Genomic DNA, 17,914 nt, shown 5'->3' with positions numbered 1-17,914 from the left:
ATACCAGGTTGTCATCTCCTCCTGTATATAGTATATACCTGTGTGTCATGTCCTCCTGTATATAATATATACCTGTATGTCATCTCCTCCTGTTTATAGTATATACCTGTGTGTCATGTCCCCTGTATATAGTATATAAGTGTGTGTCATCTCCTCCTGTATATAGTATATACCTGTGTGTCATCTCCTCCTGTATATAGTATATACCTGTATGTCATCTCCTCCTGTATATAGTATATACCTGTGTGTCATCTGCTCCTGTATATAGTATATACCTGTGTGTCATCTGCTCCTGTATATAGTATATACCTGTGTGTCATCTCCTCCTGTATATAGTATATACCTGTGTGTCGTCTCCTCCTGTATATAGTATATACCTGTGTGTCATCTCTCCTGTAACAACTTTTTGTGTGTCAAGTTGCATGTGACAGGTTAGTGTAGCAAGTTGTGTGCAGCAAGTTTTGCGGATGGCGAGTTTTGCGTGTGGCGAGTTTTATGTGTGGTGCGTTTTGAGTATGTGCAAGTTTTGTGTGAGGCAACTTTTGCATGTGTTGAAACTCTTGTGCATGTGGCAATTTTTCCGCGTGTGCAAGTTTTGCCTAGTTTTGCATGTGGCGAGTTTTGCGCGTGGCGAGTTTTGAGTAGCAACTTTTGTGTTTCGACTTTTCTGTGGCGAGGTTGGTGTATGTGTTGTGAAATGTGTGCTGAGGGTGGTATATGTGTTCAAGCACGTGGTAGTTTGTGGCGCCTTTTGTGTGTGTGTTCATATCCCCGTGTGTGGTGAGTATCCCATGTCGGGGCCCCACCTTAGCAACTGTACGGTATATACTCTTTGGCGCCATCGCTCTCACTCTTTAAGTCCCCCTTGTTCACATCTGGCAGCTGTCAATTTGCCTCCAACACTGTTCCTTTCACTTTTTCCCCATTATGTAGATAGGGGCAAAATTGTTTGGTGAATTGGAAAGTGCGGGGTTAAAATTTCACCTCACAACATAGCCTATGACGCTCTCGGGGTCCAGACGTGTGACTGTGCAAAATTTTGTGGCTGTAGCTGCAACGGTGCAGATGCCAATCCCGGACATACATACATACATACACACATACACACACACATTCAGCTTTATATATTAGATATCATCACTGTCCCCAATGGGATTCACAATCTAAATTCCCAATGCTAACCACTGAGCCACCATGCTGCCCAAAGTAGTATGCACTGTATATCTAGGCAGGCAAATGCTATTAGGGGCTTACATAGAAATCATGGGGATCCATAGGAGAAATCCTTCATTCCCCACACCCCGCAAAAAAATATTGCGTGTAGTAAGTGGGGTCATAGTTCAAATAAGCATATTCACAGAAGGGCAGATCTACCAACTTTTAAAAACAGAGAGAGGGACATACGGTATATTGTAGCATTTATAAAGTAATTTTGTCTCATTCAAGCCTAGTCTCTTATTATTCTTACCCACTACGATAACTCTTCCATGACCCCATACATAGGTACAGGTGTTTTTCACAAAATTAGAATATCATTAAAAAGCCGGATTACGTACCGGTAATACTCTTTTAGTGAGTCCACGACAGCACCCCACATGAGAGAGAGGGATCCGCCCATAGGAACAGGAAACCTACAGAATAAAAGGAGGCGGTCCCCTCTCCTCCTCAGTTTAGTTTACAGAGTATAAAAAGGGAACCGCAAAAGTGTTAGTATTCATTCTTATTTAGTCACACAAATTTCTTAACTCTATACAACCATTACTTGTGAACTTAAAGGAAAGAACTGTGCAGAATTTAGGGAGGGTAATACATGGGTGCTGTCGTGGACTCACTAAAAGGGTATTACCGGTACGTAATCCAGCTTTTTACCTTTCGCCACGACAGCACCCCACATGAGAGATTTTCAGAGATTCATTATTTGGGTGGGATTACTGCACTAAGAACAGCTCTACCAAAGGTTAAATCAGAGGAAGCAGAAAGGTCAAGTCTGTAATGGTTGTAAAAGGTAGAAGGTGTGGACCAGGTTGCGGCCTTACATATCAGATGGACCGGTACATCCGCATGCTCCGCCCAAGAGGAAGCCATGGCCCGCGTGGAATACGCCTTTATCCCCACTGGCGGGATTTCGCCCTTCGATGTGTAGGCCAGACAGATAGCTTCTCTGATCCATCGAGAAATGGTAGCCTTTGTGACCCCATGTCCTTTCTTGCGGCCCTGAAAGGAGACAAGCAGAGCCCTACTCTGCCTCCATGTCTGAGACCTCTCTAAATACGTCAGGATGGCTCTTCTGACATCTAAGGTGTGCAACTTATGTTGTTCTGGGGTTACAGGTGTATTAAAAAAGGAAGGCAGAATTATTTCCTGGGATCTGTGATAGATGGATGCTACCTTAGGGAGGTATGAGGGATCAGGTTTTAGGACAATTCTATCCTGAAATACCATTAAGAAAGGTGGGTCTACCGATAGGGCCTGGATGTCACTAACCCTTCTAGCTGAGGTTAGGGCTACCAATAAGGAGACTTTGTATGTTAGGACCTTTAGAGGTATGGCATCTAGTGGCTCAAATGGGGAGTCAGTTAAGGCTTCTAAGACTAAATTCAAATCCCACGGAGGTAGACGGGGAATATGGACCGGATTGGAACGTTCACAGGATTTAATAAATCTGGAGACCCATTTGTTAGCTGCTATGTTGTCTCCATACAGGGCTCCTAAAGCTGAGACTTGAACCCTCAAGGTGTTTACTGATAGACCTAATTCTCTACCTTTTTGTAGGAACTCTAGAATAGGAACTACCGGAATTTGTTTAGTAAATGGTGTTGTATGAAAATTTAAGATTTTTTTCCATACCCTACTGTATAATAGGGTGGTAGATTTTATCCTACTTAACAACAAGGTGTTAACTAGTTGTTCTGAGAACCCTCTTGACTTTAATAACTGCCTTTCAAATTCCACGCCGTCAAGTGAAGACCTTTCACTTGCGGGTGGAAAAATGGGCCCTGAGACAGCAACTCCTTGTGTGAAGGAAGGATCCATGGATCGCCTAGAGACATGCTCTGGAGACACGAGAACCACGGTCTTTTTGGCCAGAAGGGCGCAATCAGGATTACTCTGGCTCGGTCCCTCCTGATCTTCCTGATCACTAGAGGTATTAGAGACATTGGAGGAAAAGTGTACGCTAGTTTGAAGCTCCAAGGATGGTGAAGAGAGTCTAACATGTCTGGGTGATCCATGAGGTTCAGGGAAGCAAACCTTTTTACCTGTCTGTTGCCTCTTGTGGCAAACAGATCTATTTGGGGTACGCCCCATGATTTTGTTATCATCCTGAATATGTCTTTGTTTAAAGTCCATTCCCCTTGGCGTAGCTTGTTTCGACTGAGGTAGTCTGCCCTTGTGTTTTCTGCCCCTTTGATGTGCAGGGCTGTTAAGGATGGAAGATGAAACTCTGCCAGCTGGAGGATGTTTGCTGCTACGTTCATCAGAGTTCCTGATCGCGTACCTCCCTGACGGTTTATGTACGCCACTGTGGTGGAATTGTCCGAAAGAACTCTCACATGCGTTCCCTGAACCTGTGGAAGAAAATGACTTAGGGCATATTCTACCGCTTTTAATTCTTTCCAATTTGAAGAACACATTAACTCTGTCTGATTCCAAGTGTTTTGGACCAGACTATCCTCCATATGTGCGCCCCAACCCACAGGGCTGGCGTCAGTGATAATTGTTTTAGAGGGATTTATCATCCATGGTACCCCTCTTGAAAGGTGATCCATATCTAACCACCAGTTTAGGGATTCAATCACGTCTCTGGAAAGAGTAATTTTACTCTCTAGATGTCGCACCCTCCCCTGGATTGACAATATTTCATACTGCAATTGACGGGTATGATATTGAGCCCACAGCACAGCTGGTATACATGAGGATAACGATCCTAGCAAGGACATAGCCTTCCTCAGGGTCATGTAGGGTTTTGATATTGCCTCTGACACCTTTGATTGTATAATTATTCTCTTTGAATGCGGGAGGAAACTTTTCTGACTTATTGAATCTAGTTGAATTCCTAGAAATATCTGGATGGTGTCCGGATTCAGCCTGGATTTTTCGTAATTCACGATCCAACCCAATTCCTGCAGGGATGAGATCGCATTAGATAACCGCATTTCACATTGGGTTATGGAATTTCCTATAACCAGAAAATCATCCAGGTAGGGTATTATGAGAGTGTTCTGCTGGCGTAAGTGAGCCATCACTTCTAGGATCACCTTTGTAAAGATGCGGGGAGCCATAGAAAGCCCAAAGGGCATTGCTACATACTGAAAGTGACGAACCTGTCCTGCCAGGATGACTGCTACCCTTAGGTACTGCTGGTGTTCGGCATGTATGGGAAGATGATAGTAGGCATCTTTTAGGTCTATTCCAGCCATGACACACCTAGGGAACAAAAGCTTGATGGCAGAACTAATGGATTCCATTTTGAAAGTATGGTTACGCAAGAAGGAATTTAATTTCTTTAAATTTATGATGGTTCTGAATGAACCATCTGGCTTACTGATCAAAAACAAAGGGGAATAGAACCCCTTTCCTTCTTGATCTTGGGGAACCTCTATCAAGACTTTTTTAGATAAAAGAGATAGGATTTCTGTTTCTAGAGCTTCTTGTTGTTCCCGACTTTTTGGCGATGTTACAATAAAAGAATCCCAAGGGATTCTATTAAACTCTAATTTTAATCCATATTTAATAATATCTAGAATCCAACGGCTAGTTGTTATTTGTTCCCATCTGGAAAGGAAGAATTTCAATCTACCGCCAACTTTATAACTAGCGGTATCTGCCACGTCTTGAATTATAGGATCCGCTAAACAGAGCACCTCTTTGTTTAGGGTCCTTTGTCTCCCAACGATCCCTTTGCTCAGTAGGTCTGTTCCTGGTAAAGGGTCGTCTTCTGAAGGCTCTCCTGTAAGACGGAAGATACTGGTTAGGGAAACCCTTCTTTCGCTCTCCCGCTTTATTTAGGAGTTCATCTAGTGTCTTCCCGAACAGGAACTCACCCTGGCAGGGGATCGCACAAAGTTTTGCTTTGGCCTGTGCGTCCCCTTTCCAGTTTTTTAACCAGAGTGCTCGCCGGGCTGTGTTTACTAGGCCGGCTGACCTGGCTGCTAGGCGTAGTGAATCCACCGAGGCATCAGCCAGGAATGCTACTGCCTCTTTCATTAGAGGGATTTTCGATAAGATTGTACTTCTTGAAGATCCACCTCTAATATGCTCCTCCAGCTGCTCCGTCCATACTAGCAGTGATCTTGCCGTGCAGGTACCAGAAATAGCTGGCCTGGACGCCCCCGTGTTAGTCTCCCAGGATCTCTTAAGTAAGGCCTCTGCTTTATGATCTAATGGGTCAGTTAGAGAACCCGAGTCTTCCACAGGCAAGACCGATTGCTTGGAAGGTGAGGCTACTGCGGCGTCAACTTTTGGTATTTTTGACCAGGAATTTAGCTCTTCATCGCTAAAGGGATAGCGTCTTTTAGCTGATGATGGCAAGAAACCCCTTGTATGTTGTTTTTCCCACTCTTTTTTAACAAGTTCTTTAATTGTGGGTATGACGGGGAAGGATCTACGCTTTTTTTGTCCTAACCCCGCAAACATAATGTCCTGAGCCGACTTCTTCCCTTTCTCGTCTGGACACCCCATCGTATTTCTAACAGCTTTTACTAAGTTGTCAACGCTGCTATTGGGCAGACACAGTCCCCCTTCATTTTCGGATGAACTCGGCTGAGTTTCATCTCCTTCTGAGGATCTATGTTCTGACTCCGAGCTTGCTGGAGATTGGGACCTGCTTGGCTGGCGGGTACTGGTGCTACCTGCATGCGCCAAACCCTGCATCTCTTCGCGGATAATGGCTCTAACGTCAGATGGAGTCATTACATTTTCTTGACGTAAGGTCAGTATAATGCATTCTAAGCATAGGCTTTTTGTATATGAGTCCGGGAGGGGTTGCAAACATAAAGCACATTCTCTGTGTTTGGTCTTATGTATCCTTTTCTTAATCTAGAGGGAATATAGGAGGAGCATATATCAGCATATGGGAAGAGACTTTTTTAAAACCACTCACCCAGTGAAGCTGTCAGGTACCGGTTCTGGAGGCGGATTCTTTAATAAAGGATCCTTTTGTTTGGTGGCAGATATTTTCTCCCCACTTTTAGTGCTGCTTCTGGCGCTTTCCTCCTTACTAGGAGAGCGCTCTGTCACAGCAAGGTGCGTTTCGTCGGCCGGTGAAGCCATACTCACATCCACACACCGGCCGACGCTAGCGCTGCATTTTTGAAAGTAGCGCCGAATCTCCAGCCTCCCCGGACCCAACCCGGAAGTGCTCCGGCGACTTCCGGGTTAGACGCGCCGCTCCTTCTCACCATGCGGCGGCTGCTGATAAAAAGCCGGCCGCTGAGCGCGCGCGTCCTCATGGAGCCGGGCGGACCAGCGGCACTGACCCCGGACCATGGCCATCCATCAGACAAGGGGGGAGGCTGCAAACAGTGGCTCCCCCGACGCTGCTTCTGGAACCGCAGCCCCTGCCGTTCCTCCAGAGACTGACGCAGGCGGGTGCATGGCCCAGGGATCCTCTTCTGTAGGTGAGTCCTGGGATTCCCATAGGAACAGGAAACCTAAACTGAGGAGGAGAGGGGACCGCCTCCTTTTATTCTGTAGGTTTCCTGTTCCTATGGGCGGATCCCTCTCTCTCATGTGGGGTGCTGTCGTGGCGAAAGGTAAAAAGTTAATTTATTTCAGTTCTTCAATACAAAAAGTGAAACTCATGGATTACATATAGTCACTACAAACAGAGTGATCTATTTCAAGTGTTAATTTCTGTTAATGTTGATGATTATGGCTTACAGCCAATGAAAACCCAAAAGTCGTTATCTCAGTAAATTAGAATACTTTATAACACCAGCTTGAAAAATGATTTTAAAATCGAAAATGTTGGCCTACTGAAATGTATGTTCAGTAAATACACTCAATAATTGGTCGCGGCTACTTTTGTATCAATTACCGCATCAATGCGGCGTGACATGGAGGATATCAATCGTTCCAAAAAAGCTCAGGGGGATCTTAATCCAAGTATAGCAGAGTTCTCAGAAAAAAATCACAGTATATAAGTAGACTAATCCAAGGACTCAAAAAGTAGTGAAGAACAAAGTTGATTTATTAAAGTCACAACCAGTCATACAACATGCCAACGTTTCGGCCCCAAAAGCCTTTATCAAGGCATTTATCTACAAAATAATAAACCAAAATAAATACAGATCTTTACAAATATATCAACATAAAGACAGGTTGTGTGTATAACAGAAAAGGAATCTTTAGCCAAATGGACATATTAAATCACATAGGTCCTTTACAACAGTGGGATAAGAACATGTCCTAAATAAAAAAGAGAAAGACAAAACAGAAACAACGCGTAGAGTATACAACATATGTGGACATATCAGATAAAGTCACCCTACTATAATATCATAAATAAATGCTATGTAGATAGCTCAAAAAATATAATATACTATAAAATAATGGTCCCAGGAGGAAAAAGGAAAGCGGAAAAGCCAAGAAAAGGTCCAACACCACCAATCATCACGATAGTGTCCTACATATATGGGGTCACATCTATCTGTGGAGGTGAAAGAGATAGATTACCTGTATGATGGTAGAAGACAAAACTAGAGGGGATGTAAAAAACAAAGAAAAACAATAAATATCACACCAGAAATACTGCAGGGGAGATAGGGACCCAAGGACCGCATATACATACCTAGTGAGGAGAGGCACAAGGGATATAGGCGCTGCCGCTGAAGGGATAAGGTGAAAGGGAAAGAGGAAGATGCTCTATATAAGTGAAAGCTGACCTTATGGCCCGGAAATAGACGAGCCGCGCGGCAACACTAACATGATGAGAGCCGCATGCGTAAATGCATACAACCGACGGAAGTGGGGCAGAGGCAGTTCCAGGAGACCGGAAGAAGATGGCGCCGTTGTGAGAAGAGTGCGGCCGCAGGCGCAGTAGAAACGTGCCGACGGAAGTGGGGCAAGGAGTAGGAGAAAGTGTGTGCGCAGGCGCCGATCGTACAAAAAGGGGAGGGAAGCAAGCGCACCAGATAACGGCGCTGCTGCTGAAAAAGACAATGGTATGCGTTTGCGCAAATGAGAGACAGCACTGCAAGAACGCTAATAAGAGAAAAGATACGCTAACAGGAGCGCTAAAGCCGGTTGTAGACAACCCGGTACGTAAGTAAGCACGCTGTAAATGGGAAACTAAAATATGCGTGCGCTGTATATACTAGGATCTGCTACTGCGAAAAACTATAAAAAACCTACAGAGGCAGAGCCAATAAAGACAGGAGTAAGGGCAATAAAAGAAAAAAGAAAAGAAAGAATAACACCACAAACCTGTAGAAAATGATATAACACCAAGGGTGATGGACCACTGGATTAAGTCTACAAAAGAAAAAAAGAAGAACACAAATTAAATGATATAATACATTTATCTGATATGATACAATAACAAGTATATCAAGGACATATAATAAACCACAGTGCACAACCACAGTAAAAAAAGGAATAAAATCAAATTATGAAATAAGGAATCCTGTGTTTTATCTCGCGAACCTACAGTATAACACAGAATGGTGTAATCTTAGTAAAACGTCTGTTACTCTCTATTGAGGCCATGTGGTTCCAAGGTTTGAAGCACATGAATCCAATATGCCTCCCTCTGTTTTAATTTTTGAATCCTATTACCGCCTCTTCTGGCTACGGGAATGCTGTCAATAATTTGGTATCGGAGCTGTGCGATACTATGATTATGCAAAATGAAGTGAGCTGGTATTGGTAAAAGCAATTTTTTGCACCGGATAGTTGACTTGTGTGTTAAAATCAAAAATGTTGGCCTACTGAAATGTATGTTCAGTAAATGCACTCAATAATTGGTCGCGGCTACTTTTGCATCAATTACCGCATCAATGCGGCGTGACATGGAGGAGATCAGCCTGGGGCACTTCTGAGGTGTTATGGAAGCCCAGGTTGCTTTGATAGCAGCCTTCAGCTTGTCTGCATTGTTGGGTCTGGTGTCTCTCATCTTCCTCTTAACAATACCCCATAGATTCTCTATGGGGTTAAGATCAGGCGAGTTTACTGACCAATCAAGCACACTGATACTGTTGTTTTTAAACCAGGTATTGGTACTTTTGGCAGTGTGGACAGGTGCCAAGTCCTGCTGGAGTATTAAAGTTCCATCTCCAAAAAGCTTGTCGGCAGAGGAAAGCATGAAGTCCTCTAAAATTTCCTGGTAGACGGATGCACTGACTTTGGTCTTGATAAAACACAGTGTACCTACACCAGCAGATGACATGGCTCCCTAAACCATCACTGATTATGGAAACTTCACACTAGACCTCAGGCAGCTTGGATTGTGTGCCTCTCCATTCTTCCTCCAGACTCTGGGACCTTGATTTCCAAATGAAATGCAAACAGTGGCGTAGGAAGGGGGGTGCGGGGGGGGGCGGTCCGCCCCGGGCGGCACAATGCGCGGGGCGTCCGGCGCTGCAGGAGGAGAAAGAGAAAAAAAAAAAAGAAAAAAAGACGCCCCTTTAAATCTTCGGGCGGCGCCGTCCGCCGCCACGACCAGGCTCCCCCCACCCCCGGGGCCCCCGCCCCCCGCTCTAATACTCACCTCTCCTGGTTCCTGCGGCAGCTGCAGCGTCCTCTGACTCTGCGACGTCTCAGAGCAGAGGGCGCGATGACGTCACTACTGTGCGCGCCGCTCAGCCTCTCTGTCCTGAGCGTCGCAGAGCCGGAGAGACGCTGACTGGCTGCACCGGACCTGCGCTAGGAACGGGAGAGGTGAGGATTTTACTTTTTTTTTTTTTTTTCTTTATGTCTGACTCTGTCTGGGGGCAATGCTGGACACACTGGGGCAATACTGGAGACCATGGGGCAGATTGCTGGACACACTGGGGCAATACTGGAGACCATGGGGCAGATTGCTGGACACACTGGGGCAATACTGGAGACCCTGGGGCAATACTGGAGACCGTGGGGCAGATTGCTGGACACACTGGGGCAATACTGGAGACCATGGGGCAGAATGCTGGACACACTGGGGCAATACAGGAGACTATGGGGCAGATTGCTGGACACACTGGGGCAATACTGGAGACCATGGGGCAGAATGCTGGACACACTGGGGCAATACTGGAGACCATGGGGCAGAATGCTGGACACACTGGGGCAATAAAGGAGACTATGGGGCAGATTGCTGGACACACTGAATACTGGAGACCATGGGGCAGATTTCAGGACACATTGAGGCAATGCTGGAGACCCTGGGGCAGACTTCTGGACATACTGGGGCAATACTGGAGACCATGGGGCAGATTGCTGGACACACTGGGGCAATACTGGAGACCATGGGGCAGAATGCTGGACACACTGGGGCAATACAGGAGACTATGGGGCAGATTGCTGGACACACTGGGGCAATACTGGAGACCATGGGGCAGAATGCTGGACACACTGGGGCAATACTGGATACCATGGGGCAGAATGCTGGACACACTGGGGCAATAAAGGAGACTATGGGGCAGATTGCTGGACACACTGAATACTGGAGACCAAGGGGCAGATTTCAGGACACATTGAGGCAATGCTGGAGACCCTGGGGCAGACTTCTGGACATACTGGGGCAATACTGGAGACCATGGGGCAGATTGCTGGACACACCGGGGCAATACTGGAGACCATGGGGCAGATTGCTGGACACACTGGGGCAATACTGGAGACCATGGGGCAGAATGCTGGACACACTGGGGCAATACTGGAGACCATGGGGCAGAATGCTGGACACACTGGGGCAATACTGGAGACCATGGGGCAGAATGCTGGACACACTGGGGCAATACAGGAGACCATGGGGCAGATTGCTGGACACACTGGGGCAATACTGGAGACCCTGGGGCAGATTTCTGGACACATTGAGGCAATGCTGGAGACCCTGGGGCAGACTTCTGGACACACTGGGGCAATGCTGGACACTGGGGCAGATTGCTGAACACACTGGGGGTAATATGCTGGACACACTGGGGCAATGCTGGACACTGGGGGTAATATGCTGGACACAGTGGGGGTAATATGCTGGACACACTGGGGCAGACTGCTGGACACACTGGGGCAATGCTGGACACTGGGGCAGATTGCTGGACACACTGGGGGCAGTGGTGGACATACTGGGGCAGATTGCTGGACACACTGGGGGTAATATGCTGGACACACTGGGGGTAATATGCTGGACACACTGGGGGCAGGACTGGAGGCATGGGCAGAATGTAGATACGGGGCATGATTGGAGACATGGGGCAGGATTGGATCATGGGGCAGGATGGATACAATGGAGGCTGGTGGGGCAGGATGGGGAGATCATATGGGGTAGAATGGATACTCATGAGGGCAGGATGCGAGAACATATGGCTGGAGCCAGGAATGAGATAAACGGGGCCAGGGTGGGGAATAGTGTCACCATAGGGGCTAATTAAGGGATATTATTACTGCAGTGATGTATTTATTTTATTTTTTGAGTATACTGTTTTAAATGGGGGGGCGGTCCTGTTACTGTGCAGAGTGACACTATATCACCTTTTTTTCTTCATGTGATGTAATGTAGAAGTTGTGAAAAATTAAGTAATGTGTTCTGCAAGCGGAGCTCGAGATAACTGTGTTATTTCCTGCAGAAACGAGTCCTGGCTGGAAGGAATGATGGTGGTCTGTGCTGGATGAAAGATGAAGGACTTCACCTAGAGACGTCACTGGTGAGTCAGTGTTACCTATACACTGACACTATACACTGTATACTATATAGAGGTCCTGTGTATAATGTCACCAGTGATCTCTGTATTACCTCTACACAGACACTGCATACTAAGTACAGATCTCCTGTGAATACTGGCACTTATGGTGATAGTATTGTGGTTTTTTTTTATTACTGATCAGTATTGTAGTATTCAGTCACTATGTGGTGGTAATATGTGGTCTGGAAATGGTGTTGTGGTATTTGTCCCTTGTATGTAGTATTATTCGGTCACTATGTCGCCTGGTCATGGTGTGGTGGTATTAAGTCACAGGTTTGGCATGTGGGGGTGACACCATTAGGCCCAGTTTAAGTTCTACAAAACAGGAAAACCATTTTTGGTAACCTTTGTGTGTATTGAGCCAGGGGAGGGGGGGGCGCCAAACTCGGGAACAGCCCCGGGCGGCAAAAGCTCTAGCTACGCCTCTGAATGCAAAATTTACTTTTCTTGTGGAATCTGTCAATGACTGCCTTCAGGACATCTGTCAAGTCAGCAGCAGTCTTCCCCATGATTGTGGAGCCTACTGAAACAGAATAAGGGACCTTTTTAAAGGATTAGGAAGCCTTTGCAGGTGTTTTTTGTTAATTATTCTAATTTACTGAGATAATTACTATTGGGTTTTCATTGGCTGTAAGCCATAATCATCAACATTAACAGAAATAAACACTTGTAATAGATCATTCTGTTTGTAGTGACTCTATATAATATATGTGTTTGAAGTTTTGTATTGCAGAAATGAAATAAATTAACTTGTTGATGATATTCTAATTTAGTGAGAAGCATTTGTACATAAAAAGATACATATGCATGTTTTTCTCAATATCTGACATGAAATCAGAATAAACTTTTCCCGTTTTAGGTCAATTAGGATTACCGTAATTATTAATATTTGCCAAATGCCAGAATAATGATTGAGAGAGAATGTTTTAAGTCATTGATGATATTCTAATTCTGTGAGAAGCACCTGTATGTATAAGTATGATGCCAACAAAAATGCCCCCAAACACAGTATGATGCTCCCACAGTGAATTCATAGTATGATGCCCCCAACACAGTGATGTCCCCATAGTGCCCCTCCTCATTATGATGGTCTCCATACACATAATGATGTCCCCCACAGCCCCCCAGACATGGTAGGATGGACCCCACAACATAGTATGATGGCCCATCACAGTATAATCGCCCCACACACAGTCTTCCACACAGTTTAACTGCCCCATGCAGCACTCCAAATAGTATAATGGCTTCCATACAGCCCTCCACACAGTATTATGGCTCGCACAGCCCTCCACTCAGTAAAACGGCCTCCGGTCTACTCAGTATGATCACTCTCTCAGCACCCAGACACGCCAACACACACACAGTATGATGGCCCCCAAAGCTCCATACAGAATTTCATCATCCCCACAATGCCTCCTGATGTATCCCAAAACTGGCCCCATATTCCCCAACACACAGTATGACAGCTCCCCTATATATGTCAGACACACAATATATCCCATGTAGGAATCCACTCTCTTTTTTAGCAGCTAGCATACACAAAGCCAATATGTCTGGTCCCAAAAGACTTATTTAATTTGCAAACTCTTGAAAAACTCAAAACAAATACAGCCATTATTTTCGGGGAAAAAAAAAAAGGTAAAACAGAAGAAAACAATTCGTACAACAGATATAAATCTAACACCCGGTCTCTAGAAGAGAACAACCAACTTAAGAATCCTTCCCTCCTCCTACACACAGACCATATCTGTGATAGCTCAGCTGCTTTAAATAGGATTTGTAAAGCCCGGACTGGAGTTATGGGAATGACCATTCCAACCCAATCTCTTCTGGTCGCTCCTAAAACCTAGACTCAAAATCTGGTCCCATTAAAATAATTCTCAGCAACCTCATATTGCTGGAACTTTCATTTCCAGGACTTACATCACCGAGGCTAACCACCTGGGGACACATATATCCCATCCAGGACTTTACCATCTGGTTCTTACACCCCATTTAATGTGCTCATTGATATTTAAGAAAATAGGAGGCTACTCACCCTTCTGCGTTCCCTTACCTATCCAGTTTCTGCAGTGTGTGTTCTGAAGCTCTGCACAGCGGGCACAATGTAGATACATCAGAGCTCAGGATGCAGAGGGAATGCCCTAGCTCGCCCTGTTCCCCAGATTACTTCTGATGGTGAAGACGCTGGGCCCATGTAGTTTGCCTTAGCTCCTGAATCCGCCCTCAGTCTGTACCCTTCCCCCACCCATGGGAGAAGGGAGTAGTAGTGTATCGTAATACACCAATCAGACTAACAAGGTAATATGAACAGAGAGAACGAAAAATACCAAAAATACAAATATACTCACACAGGCAATAGAGGTAAACACCAGGGAGTGGAGGATGGTGTTAAATCAAAGTAGCAGAAGAAAAGGAATTATCACACACTCAAAACCTAGCAATAGTCACATATACATCCACCAAACACCTTCTACAATAACAACCATCAGCAACCTCTAGCCATGCAGCAAAAGCTATCTCTGACAATAAGTGCTAACCAGGACCCAGGTTATATAAGAGATGGAAGTGGCTAACAGTCCACAGCTGAGGGTAGGTGTACATGGTCAGTAATCAGCAATGCTTTGGATGTAGCACATGTCCGCTGGGTCCAAAGCGCTGCCGGCTTTTGAACGCAGTTGATTTCGCATGTGTTCATCGAACTGTGCGGAATCACAGCGTCCAATACATTGTATGGGTGAGATTTATCTGGCGTCTCTGCAAGATAAATTGACATGCTGTGGTCTGGAAAGATACGCTGCATGTCAGTCTCCACAGGTAAGCTGCGGTCATCGTGCATGCATAGTCGGCATGGGATTTCTTGAAATCCCATCCACTATGCTGTAACATCTGGACTCGGTAGGTTGGACGCTGCGGATGTACACAGCTGCAATTTTCTGGGTCCTCTCTGTCGCGACAAATCCGTGACACTCCCGGAAGCAGATATTATTGAAAAGCATCAGCACCGGACCCTGACTCATGGGCACCGTAACGAACTCAAGGGGGGTTTTGGGGGTTTTGTGCACATATTTGTGTTTTTTCAGATACTTTGGTATAACATGGCTGAGGAAGAGGCCTAAGAAGTCTCAAAAGCTTGCTTTATTACATCATATATTTTATGTTAGCCAATAAAAGGTATCATAACTACGAGATTATCTTGTTTTTCTCACTGAAAGCATTCTGTTAGCAATACGTTATGTATAAAACCTTTTAACCGCATGTAGTTACTAGGTATTTATGTCAGTCTCTGAGCATAAGATGGTGCTCTATGGGTATTTTTCTCATTGAGGTACAGTACAGCACTATGCTACAACTATGCTTCAATCTGTCAATGTATTCATATGCATATTAGAGTTGCTAGAGAGAAAGTTTGAGCAATTTTCAATGGCACAGTAATACAATGCATATTCATAACCAGCTTTACTGTCTAGTTAATAAATTAGATATTTTCACTATAATAGAAGTCTTCTTTGCCTTACTGACACATATTGTAACAATTTGGAGAAGAAAATTCTATCCTATTAGGCTGAACTCCCAATAATATACAATGGGTCTTTTTTACTTCACTACAGGATGAAAAGGAATTTAGGACCCTTCAGTTACAAGACTTTCATTGTATGCAGAATTGACGAATATGAAAAGTACAAAGTATGTCATTTCTCACAGTTTGTATAGATGAATAATTCATTCATATATATAAAATGGATTTGTAGTGTTTCAGGAAGAAACTTCAGGGAAAGTCCTACATTCAGAATTTATAATGAACAGAAATAGTCTACTGTGTATTACAGTTATAATCCCCTTAAGGCATATTCACATTATCCAATAGGTTGCAGTGCCAGACATTCGGACATTTTGGAATGCAAACTCTATCAACAGAGGTATAACTGCCTTATACTATCTATATACTATATATCCTATTAGTGTTATTCCACTTTATTTAAAATAATCACATCAATTTAAAAGGGGTTTAAGTTTGCATTTAGCAAAGTATTTTTACTCTATCTATGCTTTTAATGGCACCATTAATTTCACAGGACTTTACGGAGATCATCACTGTCCACACAATCGAAACTCCCTATCGCATCATATGTTTTTGGAGGGTGGAGGAAACCAGAGTGCCAAGAAAGAAACCTACCAAGCGTGGAGAATATATACACTCCTTGCAGATTTTATCCTTGGTGAGATTTGAACAAGGCAAGGCAACTGTGCTAACCACTGAGCCACCATGCTGCCCAGTCTGAGCAGCCCAGACACAGAAATAAACATACTTACATGTCTTGGCATGCTATTAATGTCATGCCTTTATACAAATGCATATAATCAGTTTTGCTATGCTTGTATTGAACTGTGGTGTATTGTGATAACTTATCCAACTGCGCCACCTATTGACAATGTTCTCATTACGGTTTACGTTCTGTTTCATTGCTTACTGTGCAATTTATTCTTTCAGGCTCATCAAGGCTTCAGTAGTTTCCCATCAGTCTCTGCATTAGCCTTGCCCCCTTCTTCTCCAGCAGCCATTTTGGCCTCATGGATGCTGGCATGCTGGTTATCTCTCCCTGATTTTCAGCCCATCTGGTTATTTACCTCCACATAGCACAGTCGGTGAGTTATTATTTCCCCCTTGCTAGAGCTCTCCATATATCATTATATAGCTACTCTGTTCTATATGTTTCATACCAAGTAGTCTTTTGATATTACAGATGTTTATACTACCGCCATGTTGTGCAATTACACTGTGAATGTCCAGTACCATACATAATGCCATGTATTTAGATATGTTGTAGGCCTTGTACTGAGTACTTTCATTTTTTCTTATAGTTTTACACTAACTTATTAATAAAAGGTGTAAAGGACCCCCTACGTCTACCTCAATGCATCGATAGGAAAGAGTTTAGCTGTCTGTCAACTCACTTATCTTAAGCACAAAGTTGAGGGTGCCAGAACAATTATTGCTTGTCTGAGGGATTTTCTGCAACACTGAATGCACTTGAGCACTGAAATCATCAAGATCATCTGCTGGCAGCTTCTTTTGAAATTGTTGACCAATGTGCTCAATATGAGAAAAGTCTGGAGACACTGCAAGCCATGGTAGCACTTATAGGCTATGCATGCTGCTCATAGCAGCGGGTATCTTTAAGATGGAAACCTAAACAGGACTACATACAGCAAAGGAATGTCATCTAGGTTTTACAGTGGAAGACATTGTCACATCTAAATGTGTTTGATGATTCTCTTACAGGTTTCCACACACTATGCAGTTCTCCTTGATATTCCAATACTTTGTAACCTGTAATAAGCTTTTCACATCTTTGTTTTGTTTGTTTGCATGTTATTTTAACACAATTAAAAACCAGGTAAAAAGTTTAAAAAAAAAAGCTATGTCCTCGATTCATCACTACGGTTTCTCAAATTTTCTGAAGATTTGCTCCTTTTATTTGGGTCTTATTCATTTGTTTTTATGTTGTCTTTTTTTAAGTCTTTTTAATTTTTCCTCAAAAATCTTTGCCTATTCAGATGTTATAAACAGATTCATGCAAATACGACTATTATCAAATATCACATTCTTTTGCTGATTTAAATCCAGTTCCCCTTGGAGTAAGGTTTGTGGAGTTTTCAATTTGGCACAATTTTAGATAACTGTGCGACTTTTTAAAGGATTTTCAACTTCTAGTGCAAAAAGTTTGCAAAAAAGAAAAGGTTAAAGACACAAAAATAACTTAATGCCCCTAGAGCGATATTTTTAACAATTCGGTGCGAAAAAAAAAGTAAGAGGGTACAAGACAGAAAAAAAGAGTGACTTCAAGGTATTACAGGTAAAGAATCAGGCCCTATAATTCCACAAGGCTGGCGAGACAAAAATGTTTTAAAGGGAACCTGTCACCTGAATTTGGCGGGACCGGTTTTTGGTCATATGGGCGGAGTTTTCGGGTGCGTGATTCACCCTTTCCTTACCCGCTGGCTGCATGCTGGCAGCAATATTGGATTGAAGTTCA

General features: G+C 44.0%; 1 long non-coding RNA gene across 1 annotated transcript in view; it reads left to right on the top strand.

Annotated features, from left to right (window-relative positions):
• The window catches only part of LOC138637360 (uncharacterized), a 33,146-nt gene extending 15,917 nt beyond the window's left edge, over nt 1-17,229 (top strand). The window contains exons 2-5 of the long non-coding RNA XR_011312387.1: nt 15,488-15,563; nt 15,953-16,096; nt 16,369-16,523; nt 16,740-17,229. This is a non-coding gene — a long non-coding RNA (uncharacterized lncRNA). The remainder of the gene's footprint in view (nt 1-15,487; nt 15,564-15,952; nt 16,097-16,368; nt 16,524-16,739) is intronic.
• The last annotated feature ends 685 nt before the right edge of the window (nt 17,230-17,914 follow it).

Source organism: Ranitomeya imitator, chromosome 5 (genome assembly GCF_032444005.1).
Source record: "Ranitomeya imitator isolate aRanImi1 chromosome 5, aRanImi1.pri, whole genome shotgun sequence".
NCBI lineage: Eukaryota > Metazoa > Chordata > Amphibia > Anura > Dendrobatidae > Ranitomeya > Ranitomeya imitator.
This window is presented reverse-complemented; position numbering and strand designations above follow the sequence as displayed.